Source organism: Prionailurus bengalensis, chromosome B4 (genome assembly GCF_016509475.1).
Source record: "Prionailurus bengalensis isolate Pbe53 chromosome B4, Fcat_Pben_1.1_paternal_pri, whole genome shotgun sequence".
Classification (NCBI taxonomy): Eukaryota; Metazoa; Chordata; class Mammalia; order Carnivora; family Felidae; genus Prionailurus; species Prionailurus bengalensis.
The window spans coordinates 139,479,152-139,500,920 of NC_057358.1; positions in this window are offsets into that span (position 1 = coordinate 139,479,152).

Consider the following 21,769-nt stretch of genomic DNA (forward strand, 5'->3'; position numbering starts at 1 on the left):
ACGGGTCTGACTTGATTTTGGCTCAGGTCACGATCTCATGGTTTTGTGACTTCGAGCCCAGTATCTGGCTCTGTGCTGACAGCATGGAGCCTGCGTGGGATTCTCTCTCCCTGTCTCCCTGCCCCTCCCCTGCTCACGCTGTCTCTGTCTTTTTCAAAAACACACAAATAAACTTCAAGTGAGACTCCCTTAGAGCTGTCAGGGCACACGGTTCTGGGAAATGGCAGGAGTCGATCTCCTCCCCGTTTGTACAGCAGGAGTGTGGGCACTGCCCTCCCCCCGGACATGAAGCAGGGGCCGACGTGAGCTGCCGGTGCCCCAGATCTGGGACCCGGGGGTGAGTGAAGCCAAGGCTGAGGCTCCTGAGCCCGACATCCCCGGGTCTCAGGTGTCACAGCAGGTGATACAGGACATCGCCTGTGTGTGTCAAATGTTGGCAGGGCCTGGCGGCCAGGGGCTCAGCCTCACGGGGACGCACGCGGGAACCTGGCCAGTAGGACTGAACCAGCTCCTGTTGAGGGTGCCCGTTGTCTTCACCATGTGCTTGTCCCGCTCTGGAGGCGTGGCCGATAGATGGTGACGACAGGGCCACAGGGAAGGGGCAGGCCGGCCACCCCGTGGGCCACCGCTGACCTCAGTGGGCCGTCCCCAAGCTCTTCCAGGTCCTGAGTCTGAGGAGGAATTCAAAGGCAGCCTGTGGGGGCCGTCCTGGTGGGGCGGGCTCTTGGTGGCACAGGACCCCCCAGAGGCTCTGTCTTTGGGACATTTCACAGCATCCATGTGCCAGGCACCGCCCCCAGGTGGGCACAAAGTGGGGCACCCGGGAGGGGCACGGGCGGGGTCTGATTCTGCAGATCCCGAGTCCGGTGTGCCAACCCCAGGCGTGCGCATGCGCCCCAGCAAGGTGCACGTGATCTTCTCCACGTGCAGACTCCGGATGCTTCTAGACATCCTCCACCTGTGCCTTGAGGTGGCACGGCCTTGGGTGTCAGGGTTCCTTTTGGAATCCTCAATGCACTCGGCCACCGGCTTCAAGCAGTGGCGGTTTCACAGCTCCCAGCCTGGGCCAGCTCCGGTCTGGAGGCTCGAGGGAAGGGCTGGCCTCTGTGCTGGTTCAGGGGCTCCCTGAGGTATAGGTGGGAAGTCCCGCCCCCTTGCTGGCTGCCCATCCTGGGTGCTGGGTGGGGGGACGGGGAGCTCATACCAGAGACCACCTGCCCTTCTCGCTTCTCCTCAACCAGATATGGTGCACTGGGTCCTTTTCCCTTATCTCTTTGCTTTCCGCCCTCGGCCAGAGAAAGCTCTCTGCTCTTAAGGGCTCACCTGGTTAGACCAGGCCCACCCAGTGAGCTGTTGATCTCAAGGTCAGTGACGGCAGATAGCATAACAGAATCCCGGGAGTGACACTGTGTCATACTCACAGGCTCTGGGGATTAGAGGGCACTTCTTTGGGGCCCCATGTTTTAAAGTCTGCCTCCCACACCTTCAATCCACATGCCCACGGGCCTCGACGGGCCAGGCCCTGTGCTGTGTGCCGGGGGTGCCGGAGGAGGGAGACACTGACCTGCCCTCCTGTTGGTGCTCAAGGCTCACAGTCCAGGTGGGAGACAGGCAGAGAAGCAGAACCTTCTTAGAGCAAACGGGTTCTACACTTAAAGATGCTGAGATGAAGTCACAGAAGGAAATCCTTAACCTGGGCCTGAGGGCAGCTCTAGGACTGGGTCTTGAGGGAGGAATAGGAGTCCCCTGAGCTCAGTCAGGAGAGAGGGCACGCTTGTGCAGGGCACGCAGGAGCTCACGGTGAGTGCAGGAGGACCCCAGCTGGGCGCTGGGGCACGGGGAGGGGGCGGGGCTGGGGAAGGGCCCAGAGGCCGGAGCGTGCCGCTGGGGCCAGGCCAAGGGAGGGCAGGGGAACCGTGAGGGTTCCAACCATCCTCCACTTAACAAACACCTGAGCAAAGGTGCGTCAGGGATCAGTGATCCAAAGACCCCAGTCCTTCTTCCAGAACCTCTCTGCTCCCCAGCCAGCTCCTCCTCTTCTGGCTCCCCAGCTTTTGGTAGAACCGTGACTGTGGCCATGAACTGGGCTGAATGGTGCCCCCGAAGGTGTGCACAGCACAATCCCTAGAACTTACGGACGGCAGCTTATGTAGCACAGGTCAGGGAGTTCGGGGTCTGCAGACGGGGGATGGTCTTGGCTCATCCGGGTGGTCCTGGGTCAGGACGGGGCCCTATCAGGCAGGGCAGAGGGTGACGGGTCTGAGCAGAGAAGGGGGCCGTGTGCCGCAGGTGCAGTGGGAAACGTGGAGGCTGGTGCCCTTGACGGTGGGGCAAGGTAGTGAGCCAAGCACGGCCAGGAGCACTCTCCCCGAGCTGGGAAGGCCGGGAGACCGGGTGTCTCCTAGAAGCTTGGGAGGGGCCGGCTCTGCCCGCACGTCGACTTCAACCCAGAGAGGTGGGTGGTGGACTTCCGGCCACCAGAACCGGAAGAGACTCAGTCTGTGACAGTAAAGCCCCACAGCGGGTGGCACTATGTGTGCTGGCCACGGGAAACTCCCACAGCTCCACCGACCCAGGGCCAGCCCAGTCGTCCTTGTGGCTTGGAATCGATCTGCCCCCCAGCAGACGGATGGCGTGGAGGAGAGAATGTCCGGGTGGGAGGGACCTGCCCCAACAGGCTGCCGGAGGCTCCGGGGCCCCTGCCACCTGCCCGGGGTGGAGGGAGGAGCTGGCCCCCGGGAGCCTGGCGGGTTCGAGATGCTGAGGTAGGTGGTGCGGGAGCCAGAGGCCGGCGGGGAGCAGGGCAGGGCCGGGGAGGGGGTGGGGGGGGAGCACGTGGAGGCGGGTGGAGAGGGCCGGCTGTGTGGGTGTTTGCACACGTGCCCATGCGTGTACACACCTCTGGTTCGGACGCCTGTGTGTTTGTTCAGGAGTGTGTCCGCCCACCCACCCATCAGCCGTTGTGGGCTGGGCCCTGGGCTGCTGGGGGCCCCGCCCCGGGAGAAGGCAGACCCGTGTGGAGCCCCTGGCGAGCCACCAGTGTGGTGGCCTGGGGGGTGGAGAGGTTGTGTCTGCACCCCGATGCACACATGTCCCCCCCCCCTCCCCGTGCCCGGAGGGGCTGGGCTGGGCCGGGTGGCGGGCGCTCCCTCTCCAGCGGCTCTGGCTGGGGTCTGAAGCGCCTCCCGCCAGGTCCGCCAGTCCCTCCGTGTGGATCAGGAGGCCTTTCTCTCAGCTGCGGCCCCCGTGCTCACGTGGGGAACCCGAGGCCGAGGAAGGAGGCACAGGCCAGCCTGCCCGCCGGGTCCCCACAGGCTTTGCCCACCATTCCCGAGGACCAGGGCACGTGCCCAGGAATCCCCCTCTGGGGACCAGTTGCAAAAATGCGGCTACGTCTTTCTGATCAGATTTTCCAAAAACCAACCACGTAAACTGCCTGATGCATTAAACACACATCGACGTGTTTCCTCCGCCCCGTGAGGGATGCTTAATGCCCAGCTGTAACTCGTGCTATCTGTTTGGGCCAGAAGAGAGATGGCTTTATTTCTCCTGTAACTCTCTGTGGCAAGATCCCATTGTTTACTTTGTGACACACACGGGCCGTCATTAATCACCTGGGGAGAGGGCTGGGGGTGGACGGCTGGCTTGCAAAAGGGGCGGGGAGCTCAGGAATGTCCCCACAGCCTCGTGGCTGTGTCGCGCTTATGGGCTGGGGGTCTGGGGGATTTCCTGCGCCTGTGGCCTTGCTGCCCAGGCTGTGGGCCTGTCCCAGGTCTCTGCACTCTGACAGAATTCCACAAAGTTCCAAGGGTCAGCCCAGAGCTGCGTCCCGAAGGCCACTGCCACTCTTGTCCCAGGAAAATAGATAACCATTAATTTTCAGTAGTCTAAAGTGTGGTGGAGGCATTACTGCTAATTGGCAATAAGAAATGCTAAATGAAGCAAAGTTTCATATTAATGAGCCGTTTATCAATACTAAATGGCTGGCTGGCTCCTTCCATCACTTGATTGGCATTGGCTTTATTTATGTCACAGATGTTTTCCCGCTTATCGAGCGGGTCAGCAGTTCTCCCTGCTCTCTGATGCCCTCAGCGCCTCTCCTCTCCTGTTTTGTTTGAAACCTCTGGGGATCACAGCTGCCCTGATCGGGGCGTCCCCTGCTCCTCAGGCCCCGTCCCAGGAGTCAGAGAACCTCAGTGATTCTCTCTGGTTCCAGGAGCTCTGCCCCCACCTGCCTTTCCCCAGACCCCGCGCAGGATTCAGGGTGTCCGGAAAGGGCCCCTGTTCTCACACCGAGTTCCCAGAAGGCCCAGCGCAGGCTGTGCTGGTTCCCGGTGGGGGATGGCCCTAACTGCTGCGGTGACCCTGGGACTTATCAGGCGGCATATCAGGTTCCGGGGGCTTAAAGCAACAGACATGTAGCCTTCCGTAGTTCCGGAGCCAGAAGTCCCAAACCCAGGGGTCTGCAGGGCTATGCTCCCTCTGGGGGCTCAAGGGGAGGACCCCTCCTTTCCTCTTCCAGCCTCCGGTGGCCCCAGGCGCTCCTGGGTTTGTGGGTGCATCACCCCACCCCTGCATCCCTCATCATGTGGCCTCTGCTCTTCCCACGGTGTGTCTTCTCCTCTTCTGTCTCTTATAAGGACACTTATTGGATTTAGGGCTTACGCGCATAATCCAGGATGATCTCTTTTTAACATCCTTAACTTGAATACACCTGCAAAGACCATTTCCTTTTTTTAAAAATTTTTTTTAAACATGCATTTATTTTTGAGAGACAGAGAGGGACAGAGAATGAGCAGGGGAGGGGGAGAAAGAGGGAGACACAGAATCTGAAGCAGGCTCCAGGCTCTGAGCTGTTTGTTAGCACAGAGCCCGACGCGGGGCCCGAACTCACGGACTGTGAGACGTGGTGACCAGAGCTGAAGTCGGACGCCCCACTGATTGAGCCACCCAGGCGCCCCAAGACCACTTTCCAAGTAAGGTCACACATGCAGGTTCTGGGGAACGGAGGCAGGCCTCAAAGGCAAGGGGTGCCCCGGGCCCCTTCATGTATCCGTCTGTTCCTGATGCACCCCTCCTCCATCCTGCCGGAGTCCGACTGTGAGGCCCGAGCGAGACAGTGGAGGTGATGTGTGTAGCATTAACCTTAAACATTAAGTTTCCAGCTATTTTGCCAGCAGAAGATGGGTTTTGTTTGGAATAGCAGAGAATTGCAACCCGGGATGGGCGAGCAACAGCAAAACCGTGGGCAAGTCTGTAGAACAAGGCTGGGAGACTCTTTCACGCAAGAAAGCGGCCCTTGGGAACAACTGATGTAAGCAGAAAGCCCATTGGAGTAAACTGGGAGCTGGAAGCGTAGTGGCTTCTCATTGGCTGAGCTGTGACAGTCTCTCATTGATTGGCTGGGCTGTTGCAGGGGGAGAAAGAAACCTTCCTTGCTCTTGCTGGTGCTGGGCCTGAGGCCTCCCGCTGCCTGTTTCCTGACTCCAATCTCCACGAGGTTTCTTTTTATTAATTTGCATGGTGCCGTGCGCCTCACCCAGAGCCTGGTGTACATGCAGCAGGTGCTCCCTAGGTGCTAGGTGACTTCTTCTGGGACAGTGGTGGGGTATGGGTGGCAATCTTATTGCAGGACCAAGGAGCCGCGACCTGGGGCCCCCAGCATGATGGGCAGAGATGAACTGTCCTGCCTGGTCCTGCTCCAGGTCCTGGCCCGGAGCTATGAGCAAATAGAACAGTGTGCTTTGTGCTTTCTGGATTTAGGACTAGAGTTTGGGGTAGCTTATTCTTTAGCGGTGCCGCATCACAGGGTCAGGGCCAACCTGTGAGTAGGACCTGCCTGCCTTTGTCTGTGTCACCGCTGGTCAGTTGGCGTGGTCTCTCCTCCTGGGAGATGTGGTCCTGGCCGACATGGAGCAGCGCACAGCAAGGGCAGCGGTGGTGATGCTGGTTCGAGCGCACCCATATTGCCCCGGCCCCAGGCACCACGATGAGCGCCAGACACGCAGAGCTCGTGGGAGCTTTTGGACGGCCGAGCAGCAGCGGTCTGTGTATGGAGGGGACGAGGAGGGGAGCCCACCCGAGTTCACGGGCTGCCACGCAAAGGGCTCTGTTCCTCCTGTGCCAGAGCCCGAGCTCTGTACTCCATGCGACGCTCACTCCCTCGGCACAGTTTCCCAGGATGGTCTGCCCTGGGGGTCAGGCGCCGCGTCCCTCACCCTGGCCCTGTGCTCCTCTCTACAGGTGCTGCCTTGGTGGAGGTAACAGATCAGAGGCAGGAAGTATGTGTGTGTGTGTGTGTGTGTGTGTGTGTGTGTGTATGTGCGTGGTATTCGTACGTGGGGGTGGGAGGCTGTGAACATATGTGTGGATGTGCATACGTGTAGTGTGTATACAGTGAAGGTTGCTTCGGACAGTGGGAAGGCAAGCGGAGGGTGAGGGAGCTGGGCCTGGTCAGTGTGGGTGGAGGCCTGGAGGGTCCCAGCACCACAGCCCCAGGCTGCATGTGGGAGGCATCGGTGCAGGGACCCGGGAGCCCCCCAGGACCCCTGGCAGCAGCACCCTCTCAGGATGGTAGCACGGCATCATCCAAATAGGGAGACTGAGGCCCAGGAAGGGAGCGCCTGCCCGGGGCTATAGGGGACTTGAGGCTGGGGGCGGGGGGCGGGAGCGGGGCAGGGCTGGCCTCCAGGAAGTCAGTGTGTCACACGGCCCAGGGGCTGGCCTCTCTGAAACTCTCACACGCTGAGACTGAGTATTTTACAGGAAATCTGACTTGCAGCTCAAAGATCTGGTGCCTGGCCTGGTGGGGGCTGGGGGCTGGGCATGCTCGTGGCCTATCTGGTGCGGCCTTCTGGGCCGAAGCAGCCAGGAGGGTACAGAGGGTGTGCAGATCACCAGCCGAGGCAAACTGCCATCTTGCTGTGGACAGAACAGGTGCTGGGCAGAAAGAGGAGAAATCTGGAGGCCTTCCTGGAGGAGATGGCAGCGGAGCTGGACCTTGGAAGCCACCTCGAGACAGCGTGTGGGGCAGGTAGAGGGATCAGGAAGGCAAAGGCCCATGGGTGGGAGATGAGGGGCCCGGTTTGGAAAAGGGTTGGGGCCGCAGAGCAGTGAGAGGCTGGCCAGAGTCCGGCCCCTCCGCCCTGGGCGGGCTTGTGCCGAGCTGGCCGTCCCCCAAGAGGTGGCTGTGTCTCAGTGAACAGGACACGTGCATGGAAATCAAGGTCAGAGGGAGTGAACGTATTTGACCGATGGCCGCGTGTGTCCGCAGCAGAGCCCCGAGTACCTTCTGGGTATTTTCCATCTTCGATGTCGGCTGCGTTCTGTTATCTGGAGCTCCAAATTCACTGTCTTAATCGGGTGTTTTTTATGTCTTTGGGCTGTAATTAACGGCATTCTCCATTATCGTTCTGCATATTAAAGAAATATTTTCCCCAGACCGGCGGAGGCAGAGCTCAATTTATGAAGAATTGGCCTCACAAAACACCTGGTGAGGTTTTTATGCTGTTTGGCAGAGAAAGGATGGATGGGGGTTGCCACTCTGCCTTCTTTTTTCATGCAAAATACTAATAATCTCAGGATGCCTCCAGCCTGTGGGCAGCAGGGGTGGGGGGAGAGGGCAGGCGGACGCCCGCCTGCAGCCCACGGGGAGGGGCGCGTCTTGTGCGGATTACAAGCAAAATGGAGCAGGTGGGAGAGAGAAGACACCACAGAAGGTTGGGAGGTGCCCGGGGGCCGGGAGATCCAAACCCCCCAGGACTTACTTCTGTCCCTGGGTCTCCTTGGTTTCTTTTCTTCCTCTCAGGTGCCTAGAAGTTCTCGCTCTCCTCCCCTCGGGACGGCGAAGGCCGGGCCCCCAAAGACGTCCACCCAGTCCCCAGGGCCTGTGACTATGTGACATCCCAGGACAAGAGGGACCTTGCCGGTGAGACTGAGTTAGGGATCCAAGATGGGGACTTGTCCTGCGCTGTGGGCGGGCCCCAGGCCAGCACAGGTCCCGGTAAGAGGGGGGCAGAGGGTCAGACGGAGGGAACATGTGCCTTCTGGCCTTGAGGATGGAGTGAGGCCGGGATCCCCGACCTGCCGCCCCTCCAGGGCCCCGGGCACACGTGGCGGACGACTCACAGACCAGTGGGGAACTTGTGGAGATGAATTCCCAGCTGCGGCCTGGAGGTCCTGAGTCCACAACAGGCTTGGGTCGGGCGTCCCAGAGGGACGCCCATCCGCCCCCACCCCCCTGCCAGGTTCCCAGGACCTGGGAGGCCAGATGGCTGCCTTGAGGAGGGTCACGAGGCCAGCGGGGCCCCGGCATGGGGAGGCACGTGTCAGTGGAGGCCTGCCTTCTGGTCTCACCTGATCCTCGCACAGGTGGGGAGGGTGTCGGCAGTGTTTCTACTAGCTTGTTTTCCGGTTTCCATCAGGCAGGATGGAGGAAGGGAGTGTGTCACTTGCCCAGGTCCCAGGTGGCCTCCCGTCCCCGGCTGACCCGAGGGCTCCGTGGAGGGGACTGCACACCGGTGTTTCTGACTCTGTGGTTCCGAGGGTGGTCCCGCCTCCTGCCCCCACCCCTGCTTCCGCTCAGACTCAGTTTCCATACTGTCACAGAAGCCACGTGCACCTGCTGAAATCTGTGGATGTGATGCGCTAACCAGGGAGGCAGGGAAGGAACTGAAGAAGGAGGCAGCTAGAAGGGAAAGCGGATGTTTGGGAAGAGAGGAAAACAGAAGTAATCAGGGCGTGGTGAGTCACACTCTTAGTAAAACACTGCTGGCGAGGAACGATGGGGAGACCATGTACAGATGCACACCCACGTGTGGCGCACTGTGCAAGCCCCGGGGTGCTCATCTCGGCTCCAAGCAGGAGTGTGCTGGCCGAGTTCTTGACGTTTGAAACTGTTCTTTACGGGGCCTTCAGTCTGCCTTCAGACTGGGAACGGAGCCCCGGTCCCCCAGTCCCAGGCTGTCCCTTCCCGCGCCTCGGCTGTGTCCCAGCAGTCAGCACCTGGGATGGCACACCGGGGCCACTGTGCCCAGCCCAGCCAGCTGCGGCCCCAGGCCAGCCGCTACCCGAGACGACCCCCACCACGTGTCACCCCTCACACTTGCCCCCACCCTGCGACCTGACCCTCATCTCCCGGAGCCTCCCACCTGCAGCGTGGGGCCCGGGGCCCCGCTGGGGGCCCTGCCCCGGCTCTCGGGAAGGGCCAGAAGGAGACACACAGGAGTCTGCGGTCACCCCTGAGCCCCGAGGGGCTGGGGGCGTCAGCGGGCGCTGCCCTGGCAGTTCTGGTGCTTCCCCAGGTGGGAGGGGCCCTGGCTACTCTCTGTCTGCACCCCGCACCCCCAGATCCAGGCTCTGCCCTACCCTGCGCCCTGGAGGTCCTGGCAGGAGATGGGGCAGGAGCAGAACGAGGTGCAGTCCCCTCCGCCCTGCTCCGTCCTGTGGCTCCAGCACCCGCTCCTGCTCCCACTTACCCATTTACCTGGATGTGGCCGTGGCTCCTGCTGCTGTGGGGCTCGGGGCTCCAGTCCCCAGGGTGTCTCCTTGTCCCGCTCGTTTCCACAAATAACTCTCTCATTAATTTCCCCGGTTCAACCTCTGAGTGGAATTCTGGTTTCTGCTGGGAACCTGAGTTTTCCAAAGTGGCATCATGATTAATTTGATGTATTTAATTACTAAAAGGACATCATCACTCTTCCATTTTGCTCACCGAGCCCTCCTTCCAGCAAAGCCTCTCTCACGGGAGAAAGCCTTTCCTGCCCACACGACCCGCGCAGGGTCAGTCCCCTCCCGGGACCCCTGTGCCCACGACGGAGGTCTGCCTGGGGGTGGCCGAAGGTCCCTGGCCCCGAGGCTCCTCAGCCGATCGGACCGGCTCCTCAGCCAATCCCTGGGCCGATCCAATGTCACCTTCCTTTGGCCATCCTGTCCTCCAGGGTCAACGTGCCCCATTGCTCGTGGCTCTGTTGGGATTGGAGACGTTGGTCCCAAATCCCCGGGACCTCGCGATCGCACTCTGCTGCAGACATAAAGGGACCACCGCCTTGTAATGCATGAGCTGCTGTGCACCTGTGTGTGCTCAGCCGCGACCCCGCTGTGGGCCTGCGCAGAAGAGGGGCTGTTCCACAGAGTGGGGTACACAGCTGGGGAGTTAAAGCCTGCTTCCAAGTCGGAATTAATCTCCCCCTATTCTGGGTTGGCCCAGGATATGGCTTATGGACCTGATCACAGTTTATTCCTCATGGATTATCAGCCGTGTGGTGGTGCTGGTGGTGGAGTGTGTGAGTATGTATGTGTGTGCACCAGCCTGTGTGTGTGTGTGTGTGTGTGTGTGTGTGAGTGTGTGTGCGTGGCTAAGCCCTCCTCCCCCTCCTTCCAGTCTCCAGGCCAAACATCAGCCCAAAGGCAGGGCTCTGTCTCTGGGCTGAGTGGATTTTCAGAGCAAACCTCTGTTCAGTATTCTGTTGGTCTGGGGACGGGGCAAGAGCCAGTGTTTTGCCTGAATAGTACAAAAGAAAGACCATTTTGTGAGGTGCGTACAAGAGAGGGCGTCTCTTTTCCCCTATCAGCCCCTTTGAGCAGCGCCCCGTGGGTGCCGGGTTCCCCAGCGGCAACCGGCTGCGATGGCCCCTCTTCCCCGGAGCCCCTGCGGTGTGTGAACCGGTGAGGATCTCCTCCCCGCCCCCCCGCACCCCCCTCCTGTGCTGCGCAGGCAGTCTGTCCCCTTGGCCAAGCACGCTCGCCTGACGTGCTTCTTGCGTTGACTGATGGTGACGCCTGGAGCCCACGTAGTCCATCCGTGGGTGAAGGGTGGCGAGGTCAACCCGGCCTCCCTCTGCCAACCCGGAGGCATTAATTCCAGCTTGGTCGGGGGGGGCTCTGGCATCGGGGGCATGGCCGTGCCAACAGGGAGGGCTATTTTGAGTCACACACACCTCGCTCTGATGGCCCCCCAGCCCGAGGTCCGGGGTGAAAGGGTAGTCGTGAGTCGCTCCTTGAGAGGCCTGTGGCAGGCAAGGTCCCCGCCTGGTTCTGGCCCATTTTCCCTTTGGCATCATCAGTCATGTGCCTTCTTTCCAGGCAAACAGGGAGTGTTGCAGAAAGGATAATCAATTTCAATAATAAGTTAAATGGGTTTGCTTTTGTTCCCAGAAAGCCTCCCGCTGGGAGAGGGATTTTTTAAGAGACTCCTGGGTGGAGTTTTACTTCTGAACTTGGGTTTCCAACTGCTCCTGAGCTAATTGAGTATAGAGCATGAATAAACATGGGTGGGAAGCTGCTTCTCGCCCACTGGCCCGTGCCGGGAGAGGAACACTCCGGATCCTGCCGCGGGGTCCATGGAGACAAGCTCTGGCAAGTTCCCCGGTGGTCCCTGTTGTCAAGGACGCGGCACGGCATCGGCCACTCTTCGCCCCGAGTTCCAACGTCACTTCAGAGCCAGACTGCTCCGGAAATACGATGTGTGGCTTCTAAGACACGGGGGTGATGTTTGTCAGACCCACGGGACCTAGCCACCTAGATGGATGTCACACAGCCACACGCAGAATCGTGCTTCAGCCAGGGACTCACCCAGGGTGTGCAGCCATCCGGACTCTTCTGGCGTCTATGTCTGTGAGCACGAGTCCCGCTTTATCCCTTTGCCCTTTAAGGCTTAGAACAGAAGGGGGTAAACGGTGTTCGATACGTGTTTGCAGGACGGATGAACGAAATGAGCAATCACGTCCAGATCATTTGGGTCTCTAGTTTGAGGACAGGTTTTTTTTGGAAAAACCAGTAGGACCTCGAGGGGAAGATCAGGCCGGGCACACCTATGCCATCATTGCATTAGCATACTTCCTGTACCATCGCCCACGCTCGCTAAATACCCACAGAAAGAACATCAGTCATGTGCTGCAGTCAAGGAGCTCCTTACATGGGATTTAAATTCTTTGTGGTGACAGAAGTCCTGAATCAGCCAGTTTTCTTTTGATAATTCCTCAAAGCATCCACAACCTCCTCTGCAGTGTGATGGCTCAGGGAGCTCACAGACCTCTCACCGGTGGGTGTCTCTTTGTTTGAGACCCAGACAAAGTCATCGGCTGGCGTTAGGGGCTGCTTTGTATTAAGACACTATCTCAAGGTGCTAAACGCACACATAGCTAATGAGTTGCTCATATTGTAAGGGCTGTGCATGAATGGGAGAAAAGGTGATTTTTATCTCCTGCGTCTTGCTCACTCGTTGAGCAGAAAAGGCAGGAAAAGAAATCACACCATCTGCATTCTTTCACTTCTTTCTCTTTTGTGCCAAGAAAGTAGAGGTGAAGGGATATGAATGGAATTCATCGATGGCATGTCTCCACTATAAATGGGGAGTTGGGATTCAGATCCACTCATTGGTGTGGGGAGGAAGTTTCCTATTGGAGGCAAGGACCAAAATTCTGTCATTTAGGTAGAAAACCAGCTCATCAACCCATCCGCCCACCCATCCACCTGCCAGCCATCCAACGGAAAACCAAACAACCAAAACCAAAACCAATTAACTCAAAAGCAACCAACCAACCAGTTAACCAACCAGCCAACCAACTAACCAGTCAACCAGCCAACCAACTAACCAGTCAACCCATCTTGCCTGGATTGGCCACCCAGCAAGGGCATGGCTTACCACGCGGGGCCACGAAAAGGGGCTGCGGTTCTCAGTGGGAAAGTGCTGTGGATGATCTGTGCTAGTAAATGCCCTTTGTAGCAAAGGTTGGTGCTGACCCCCCTTTCCTTTTCTCCATGACAAGAGCCGAGGAAGAGGGGGATGCGGAGGAACGTTGACCCGTTGAGGATCCACGCGTCCTGGTGCCCACGTGGGCGTCCATGCTTGCGGTGCCCGGGGCACTGGGAGTTGGCCATGGTTTGGAATTAGGAGGCACGGGTCTGAGCCCCCGAGGAAGCCTCACGGCCGCTGCGTCTTTCCGTCTCAGCCTCCTCACCTGTAAAAGGGGACAGATGATACATACGCTGAAGGACCCTATTTGTAGATTCAACCAAAGTTTCCTTTGAAAAGTTCTAGTAAATGGTCAGATGCCTGTGGACGGTCATCGCCGCATGAACCACATTCCTGGAGTGTGCTGCGTGTTAGGGAGATGGGGAAGGAGGGGACACTTCCCTAGGCAGGGGGGCAGACACAAGTGCAAAGTGCTCAGGCTGCGTGGTAAATGGTGAGCGCCTTGCTCCCCTCCCCCACTGTCTGTAACGTGGCCCCCGCCTTCCTGGCTTCTCTCTGGGCTGCTGCAGTCTGCCACAGAGGAAGAGACCGCTTCTGCCTCGCCAGTCCCCAGTTGACCATGTCTGATGCCTTCCCATCCCATGAAGGGTGCATTTTGGCTTCCTTCCCTGAGCAGGCTCACTCTGAGCCACCTGCTCTCCACCCCGGGTTCGAGCCTCGCCCTCACTGCCCCACTCCCGCCGTTTAACCACGAGCAGCCTCTCAGCGCTGTTGGCCATTCCCAGAGGTTGTGGATCCACACCCGTGTAAGCTGAGCCCCCTGCCCGCGTTTCGGTTCCCACCACCCATCTCCAGAGGACTTGCCGAGCTCCCACCTCCTTCTAGAAGGTTCTGCGTGGTCATAATCACCGTCCGTCAACGCTCCTGGCTGCTCCCATTCTTTCTCTGTGCCCTGGCTCCAGAACACCCTAAATCGTTCCAGAACGTGGGGATTCTTGCCGGCTCCCAAACCGACAGGCTGCAGCTCCTCAGGGACAGGGACCTCGTTCCGTCCAGCCTTGCAGGGAGTGTGGGAGGCCGGGCGGGCTGGGGCCACAGATGCCGGGGGCTTCCAGCCAAGGCAGGGGCACCGCTGGGGTCTGTCTTCTCAACCGGCACGAGCCCTTGAAGGGAAGGGAAGTGCTGCTGTGTCTTTCTTGTCCTTGGGAAGCACGAGGCTTGCCCGGCAAGGCTCAGCCACCACCTGCCACCTGGTGCGTCCATCTGAATATCCAGCACATGAAGAATGGTCCTGCTCTTAACTGAGGCTGTCCCCAGGATATATGTTTTTTAAATTCAAATGCCCCAACTCTCTTGTCCCTCTTGGGAGGCTGGCGAGGAGCAGATAGGAAACTTCTCTGCGGTGGGAGGAGTTCCTCATCTTCTGCCACACCTGCCACTAGTGTGTGTTGGTGGGATTCTTGGATTCACCCGGGAGACACAGTCCATCCCTGACCTTCTCCTGGCTGGCAGCCTGGCCTCTCCTCCTGAAAGATTCAGCTGCTCCCATGGCTTCTAGAACCCCGGCTTGCTCCGCTCCTCACCTTGACCGTTCAGGAGCGATATCCCCCAATGGGTGTCCGACGAGCCCCTATGTTATCCAGGGATCTTAGCCGCAGACTGCCAAGAATCCGCTCAGGCCGCCTTAACGGGAGCGTGTTTAGAATAAGGGACATCTTGGAAGGACAGGGAATCAGGTTGGGGTGTCATTCTCCCAGGAGCCAAGCAGTGAGGAGAAGACCCCAGCCAGCCCGAGAGCCGCGTCAGGGAAATTTCCAGGGGTGGCAATATCCACCATGTGGCAATCACTGAGTGAGCACTGACCGGTGAAGCAGGGCCAGAGGCCACAGCCGAGCCTGGGCCTTCACCACTGGCCATTGTCCCTCTGTGCTGTTTAGGTCCCAAATCAGGCCGGCGTGGCCCCCCGGGTGGAGGTTGCATCTGGCAGGAGAACCCTAGCTCCCTGCCAGGGGCACGAGCAAAGGCCCAGGTCTCTGACCTGTGCCTGCCAGCGGGGTCACCACCTTGGCACTCCTGCCCATGGTTTAACATGCTCGCCCTCTCTGTGGAAGGGAGGGACACGCTGTCACCCGTGGTGGCATCCACTTCCTGGAGACGGTGTCCTATCACGGTCCGCCTTGGTATCCGCAGCCCGTGAGCCAGGTGAGAAAGCTGCCCGGCACCTACATGCCGTCTGTGAGGCAGGAGGGGTAAAGGAGATGTGACTAGGGGACAGCACCTGCCTGGGGCAAGGCCGGGGTTGATGGGAAATTCCTTCATCCGTCACCCATCCTGGATTTGTCCTTAGCCAGCACACAGTCACATAGGTTCCTCCTCTTGTAGGGTGTCCCCGAACTTCAGTCCTGAGCTGTCCGAGCCCTTGATGGTCCTGGGAGCTGCTGTAGCCTCTGGCTTCTGTCCCTGTCCCCGGCGGTCCCAGGAAGTGCCACAGAGGGTGTGTGGTTGCTGACCTACTCTCTGCCGTCACCACTGTGTAGTGACATGCTATGCTCCCTGGATGGCCAGGAAACATTTCTCCAGATGACACAACGGTGTCCGCACCTCCTCCTGTCCAGGGACATGAGGAGCCCAACCTGGCCAGTTGGCTCCCCAACCTTTATGTCAGTGGGACTGTTACTGGGGCTTCTTTGGGGACCAAAATGCCAGAATCGGGAGAACCCGGAGCTTCCCCGACCAGACACACGGGTTCATAAGTGCGCATGTAAGTGACAGAGTGAGAACTGTCACTGTCCCTTCCCCACCTTGGGTCCTGAGCCGGCACCTGCTGGGAGGAGGGACCCTAGGCTGCGTCACAAACTTAGAGGCTTGACAACATCTGTTCATGACGGCACCGTGTCCACGGGTCGGAAGGCTGAGCTTGGCTGAGTTGGGCTCTTCGCTCAGGGTCTCACAGGGCTGAAATCGAGGTGCTGCTTGGCCTGCCTTCCTTCAGAACTTGGGGTTCTCTATCAAACTCATGGGGCCGTTGGGAGAATCCAATGTTTTGCGATGGCAGGACTGAGGCCCGTGGTTTTTGTTTTTGTTTTGTTTTTTTTGGTTTTTTTTTTTTTTTTTTTTTTTTTTTTTTTGCTGGCTGCTCTCAACTCTTAGCCTTGTCCGTTCCTTGCTCTGTGACCCGCCCAGGCCCTGTCACACCATGTCCTTCAGGAAGCACCCAGTGCTTTTTGAGGACTTCCCTGATTGAGTCAGGCCCACCCAGGATAATCTTCCTTTTGTTCAACTCAAAGTCAACTGATCAGGGGGCTCTAATCACATCCTCGAGTCTTTTCCACCGTATCCGTTGATGTACCCACAGAACCGCTATCCCGTCATACAACTAAGTGCTGCCCACACTCAACAGGAGGGGAAGATACAGGCCGTCTACCCCAGGCACTGGAAACCCAGGGAAACCAGCCTCCGGATGCTGCCTACCGCAGTACCGTATTTCAGCCCGTGGCTCAGGGCAGAGAAGCATGTGGGCCTCTGGATAGAGTCCCGGGCGAGTCCCTAGCAGGCCGTTTCACACTCCTGTGACCCAACGTGCTTTCGCCTGATGGTGTCTGTGACCAGCAAGTGTCATGAGAATCAGCTTCTTGTTTGCCTCTTTTGTCCCCTTCTGCCCAAAACAGCTCCTCGACAGAAGCAAAGTTGAGGCTGATTCTTTCACAGGAACAGAGTATTGGGGAACCACCCCCCCAAGCTGTGGGAAAAGAGAGGTAGGCAGACGAGGCAAATGCTTGTGTGGGCTAAGTGTCTACACTTCTGCGCCCTCCACGTTGGCAGGTGCGATATAATCCACCGGCTGCCAGTGGCTTGTGTTTGCAACCAGGTCAGGGTGTAGAGTTGGCCACTGCTGGTGGTCCCTGGGGCTCCCACAGAGTCAGATCAGCAGTGTCGTCTTTGCCCCCAACATCACTGTGTCCACAAGCCCACTGAGGACGCACAGGGGTGGTTGGGGAACGAGACAGAGTTCACCCCTACAGACCACGCCCTTTGGGAACCAAGTGTTTTTACCTTCTGGGAGTTCTAGCTGCATCCTTCCCCCTGAACGCTCTGTTTCCAACCTTCCCTCTTGTTCCTTCGGGTCCCTGGACACCCAGTCAACTCCACTGGGGATCCCCTGTCTCCACTGCCCACGATGCTCGCCGGGTGGGCTGGTAACGCCTGTGTTTTCTTCTGTGCAGGGCCGTCGGCAGGCCAGACGTGCGTGTTCCCTCAGTTGGCTGACCATACACTTGAACCCAGCAAATCTAAGCCCCCTCAGTGTCCTTACGGGATGTGCATCTCATGTATTCATTTGACGGGTACGTGTGGGTGCCTGCAACACATCACGGGCCCCACTGCTGACTGCTAAGCATAGAGAGGGGATGTCACAGGGCGCCTGGGCCGCTCAGTCCGTTAAGCACTCGACTTTGGCTCAGGTCACGATCTCATGGTTTGTGGGTTCGAGCCCCGCGTAGGGCTCTGTGCTGACGGCTCGGAGCCTGGAGCCTGCTTCATAATCTGTGTCTCCCTCTCTCTCTGCCCCTCCCCTGCTCACTCTCTCTCTCTCTCGAAAATAAATAAACATTTAAAACATTTAAAAAAAGACAGGGGATGTCACAGGTGTGGTCCTAGCCCTGGTGGAGCCGGGGAAAGAGCCATTTAAACAACTAATAAGGAACATCTCTGTCATCAATGACTGTTGTGGCGGCTGAGGAAGCAAGGGCACTTGCCGTCCCTGGTGTCCCGTGAGCACTGGACAGGCAAGCTAGGCACCGGGTCCTTTCTCCTCTCCCTGCCCTGTCATCACTCTCCCACTTGGCTGGCCTGTCACCGCCCCTCCTCCAACCGTCCCCGCTGCTGTGGCCGTGGTTTTGACCGAAGCAGAGTTACCCTTTCCGTGCTTGTCTTTACCGGGAAGCCACAAGGGGGGCTTGGAAAATGCAGGTCCGATCGTGCCCTTGCTCGGCCAGAAACGCTCATTTCTCTGTGTGCCTGCCAGAAGCAGTCACAGCTCTGGGGCGTAGGCCTTAAAAGGGCGCTGCTGTCTGTCCTCCTCGCCACCCTGGTCGCATTCTGCGTCCCACACACCCCAGGCCACCTGGAGCCCCCGGCCCCCTCCCTGGGCCGCTTCCAGCCTGCGTTCTGGGAACACTGCCCTCGGCCTGGAACGCTTTCTGCCCCCATGTCAGGACCCAAAGAGCTTCCTTTTCGGTTTGCAGACCCTATTAGCCCTCACCCTCGGTCAAAGTCTCTTTTGAAAACCCCAAACAGAGATAATCATCCCTCTTTCTATTTCCTCCCGTGGCTCCGACGCCCTGTTGCCACCACACACATCACTTTGCACATAATCACCTGTTTACAGCGGAGTCGTGTCTTGTATCGAGTTTGGTTCTCCCGTCACCTGGGAGGTGAAAATTGCTTGTCATCAACATTACTTTTAAAATTCCCTTCAATTGCCCATAAAGAGCAGTGCCCACAGTTCTGTGCCAGTGCCCATAGGCTGGTCAGTGCTTTGCTACGATCCTTGAGGACTTGTTGTTTGTTTGAGGGAGTCTTTACTGGCCCCCCAAACGGGAATGTTTGTCCCCGTCAACGATCGTGGAAAACGTGGGATCCTGCAGTCTCTCCAGAGGGCTCGCTGGCAGGGTTTGGCCAGCCCAGGCTTGTCCGGGCCGTGGTCCGTGGTCCGTGGCCTACACATTCCGTGGCCTACACTCGCTGAGCACCTCAGCGGCTGAGGCCTCCGCCCTCTCTCCCTGGGCGCCCTTCTCCAGTGATTCAGTTAAATGAGCATCTGACGTAAACCCACATATGTGCTTCGTGTCTCCGCTAGATTGTAAGTTCCCCAAGAGCAGCGATGGCGGGTTACTCATTGTCCATGGCTGCATAGCAAGCCACCGGGGAAGTGGTGTCTACATCCAGGCCTATGTTCCCCTGGACGCCTGCATTAGGGAGGAGTTCTGGTCTTATTAATTAGTACCCTGAGACACAGCCACACTCCTGCCCACTGAAGGGCCGCGAGCTGTGAGTGATGGTGGCTCAGAAGGGGCAATATTTCTCTCCCGTTCTGTCCCCTCTTTCTTTATGGCCATGTTATGTTACTCTGTGCAGTTGTTACTAGCATTTATTACTCCGAAGTCTAACCTTTCGAAGGCTGAGCAGTGTTCACGGAAGGAACGATAAATTTTACCATAATAATCTCATTTAATTTCCTTATAAGCCAGCATCTCTTGACACAGGCTTATTCACATGCGCTGTAAATAGGCTTTCCGTATGTTTTCAGATCCGATTACTTGAGCTTTTTAGAAAATGACCCTGAACCCGGGGAGGAGCAGGAGGAGGAGGGCTTGCCGAATCGTGAATAACTGGGGTGTTGGCCCCAGAGGTGAGGACTGAGACACTCCATCCACCACCTCTGTCCGGCACCCGGTTTCTGCACAAACAGAAGGCTTCCTGTCTTTAGGTCTGTGAACTGGGACCTGTGGCGTGGAGATTCGCATTAAACATTTTGAGATTCAAGGGACGGACTGTTGTAAATAGACACTAAGCAATTCAATCCTTACTCAGTCCAGAGGTTTATTTCTGATTATATGGACCTTCCAATCTGAAGAGCCAGTTGCTGGAAATTCTGCTCCATCAGGACCCTCCCCTCCCTCACCGTAGGTCTCTACCCTGGTTAATGTAGCCTTCGGTCCATGACACACTTGTAGATTCAGTGGACTTTTGTGCGGCATTTGTCTTTGGTGGGGACAGTGACAGCGTGCAGGGAGCTCTTCTGTCTTCTGCTACAGTGCTTGAGTCAGAGCTGCTCTGGGAGGCAGCCTACACGTTATTCGGCAGAGCCATCTAGGGATAACGTGTGCTCCCTGTTGTCTCAGAACGCTGGGCACCAGTTTAGAGCCTTCATGGGTTTCGTTTGGTGTAGAATGCTAGACTCAAGGGACCTTCAGGGCTTTTGAAGATGCTACACGCTGTCTTCCAGCTAAAGGCATTGTGGAGGAGAAATTATCAATCCTCCTCCTCCTCCTCCTCCTCCTCTTCTCCTTTCCCTCCTCCTCCTTTCCCCACTGGTAATCCCCATTGGTAATCTCTTCGGTTGCTTTAACGATGCTTTGTTTGCCTTTTTTGTTCCACATTGCCTGATGTTGGGTCCAGATGTATGTTTATTTTTAATTCTCCTGTTTATGAATCAACGGGCATTTTCAATTCCAGAACTCACGTAGCCAATATCCTCTGGCTCCTTCTCTTTAGGCTTGCCATCTGGATTTTTGCTAGATCTGTATCACATCAGGATCACATTCGCGTATCCTCAGTTTCCTGTGGCCCCTCAGTCATATTTTTACACCTTTTGCCTCTCCATACTCATTCTAGGTGATTTCCTCATTTCTATCTTCCAGTGTGCAAATTCTCTTTTCAGCTGCTTCGATCTATCATTTGAGTGATTAATGAACTTTTCACTTCAAATGATCATATTTTTCCTTCTGAGAACTCCTCTGCGGCTGAAGCTTTCAAACCTGTTTGTTCTTTTTAGAATTTCATTCTTTCCATGTGATTCCTGGTCCTATGTCATCTCCTTGATTGCTTTAAGCATAATAATTCCATGGTTTCACAGGATCCCAGCTTTTTTTTAGGCCCTTGGGATGTTGTTCCGAATTATTCTCTGGGTTTCGTGAGAGGGTTATACATCCCTGCTGCGGTCATGTGATGTGCACTGCTCCCCTGTGAGAAGAGCTACTTCCCACCCTACTGACATCAGCTCAGGGATCACTTTGGCCAAATGGATGTGAGCAACAGTGCCACATTTCAGCGGTAAGCTCAGAAACCACTGCAAAGTTTGACCATTTCATAGTTTCCTCTCTTCCAGGAGAACATGTCCCTACTAAATAGGGGCTATTCATTCTGAGTAGAGTTTAGAGTGGAGGAGGCAACGTATGGAAAAGAGCCAAAGCCAACCCATAGCTGCTGCACCTGAGAAGTAACGTGAGAGGCGAGTTATTCCTCTAGCTCATGGGACTTTGGGGCTGTTTCTTACACAGCATAACCTAGCATAAGCTGACTACAACAGGCACTAACTCAACCTTTGTGGCGTCTGCTCACGCTCACTTACGGTGAAGCAATTACTCATGTGGTGTGTAATGTTTTATTGTGAACTTATCTTCATTGTGAGTTGTTCTTGTTTGTAACTGTGGGAGTCCCATGGATGCTGGGTGGTAGGTGTGTCCCTACTGAACATGTTTTCTTGTTCTCCTTGCTTCTGCCCAGGGGCCCCAGGTTTTCATTGGTCTGGGTCCGTGTTTGTTTTCTGAGAACTTTTATTCCATATTGACCCTGTAAATTCAGACCTCACTCCTATATATGGCCAAGGCTTCCATGTTTAATCTTCATAAGATCTCTGTTTCCAACTGGAGTCGGACGCAGACATGGCGTCCCTCTTCCTCTCCATCTTGCGGGCAGCTTCTGTCCACTCTTCAGGGTGGATGGGCCCATCTGGGGCCCCACCCTACTCAGGGGTCTCGGGTTCTGTGTCCTGCTTCAGTTCAAGGCCATGTCCTTCGCTCCAGATGGGTGTGAACACCCTGGCCCCTAGCTGCTGGGCCTTACATCTGGTCAGGTTTTCACTGACCTGCCATGTACCGGCTTTGAGTCTCCACTCTACTTCAGGCACTGGGTCCTTTGCTTTCAGTCTTGACTATGTTTGTAAAACAAAATTAGAAGTTCATTTTGTGGTGGAGGAGCTGGGACGCTGTGTGGGTCAGCCCTTTCTGCTTACCTACTTGTTCACCTGCTCCCTGGGGCTCAAACCCCATGAGGGCTGGGGCCATTCACACCTGGCTGTCATCCTTGGTGCCTAGGACAGTGCCTGGGACATGGAGGTGTTCAGTAGACTGTTATCAATAGATTGAATAAGTGAGAATTTAAAAGAAGGGGGTAGAGGGGGACCAGCAGAGGGTGGCCAGTGGCTTCTGTCTGTTGTGACCCCGCTCCTCTGCCCTTTGCATCAGTCGGGCTGTGTCACAGAATGGTTTGTGCAGCATTTGGGAAGAAGGGGGT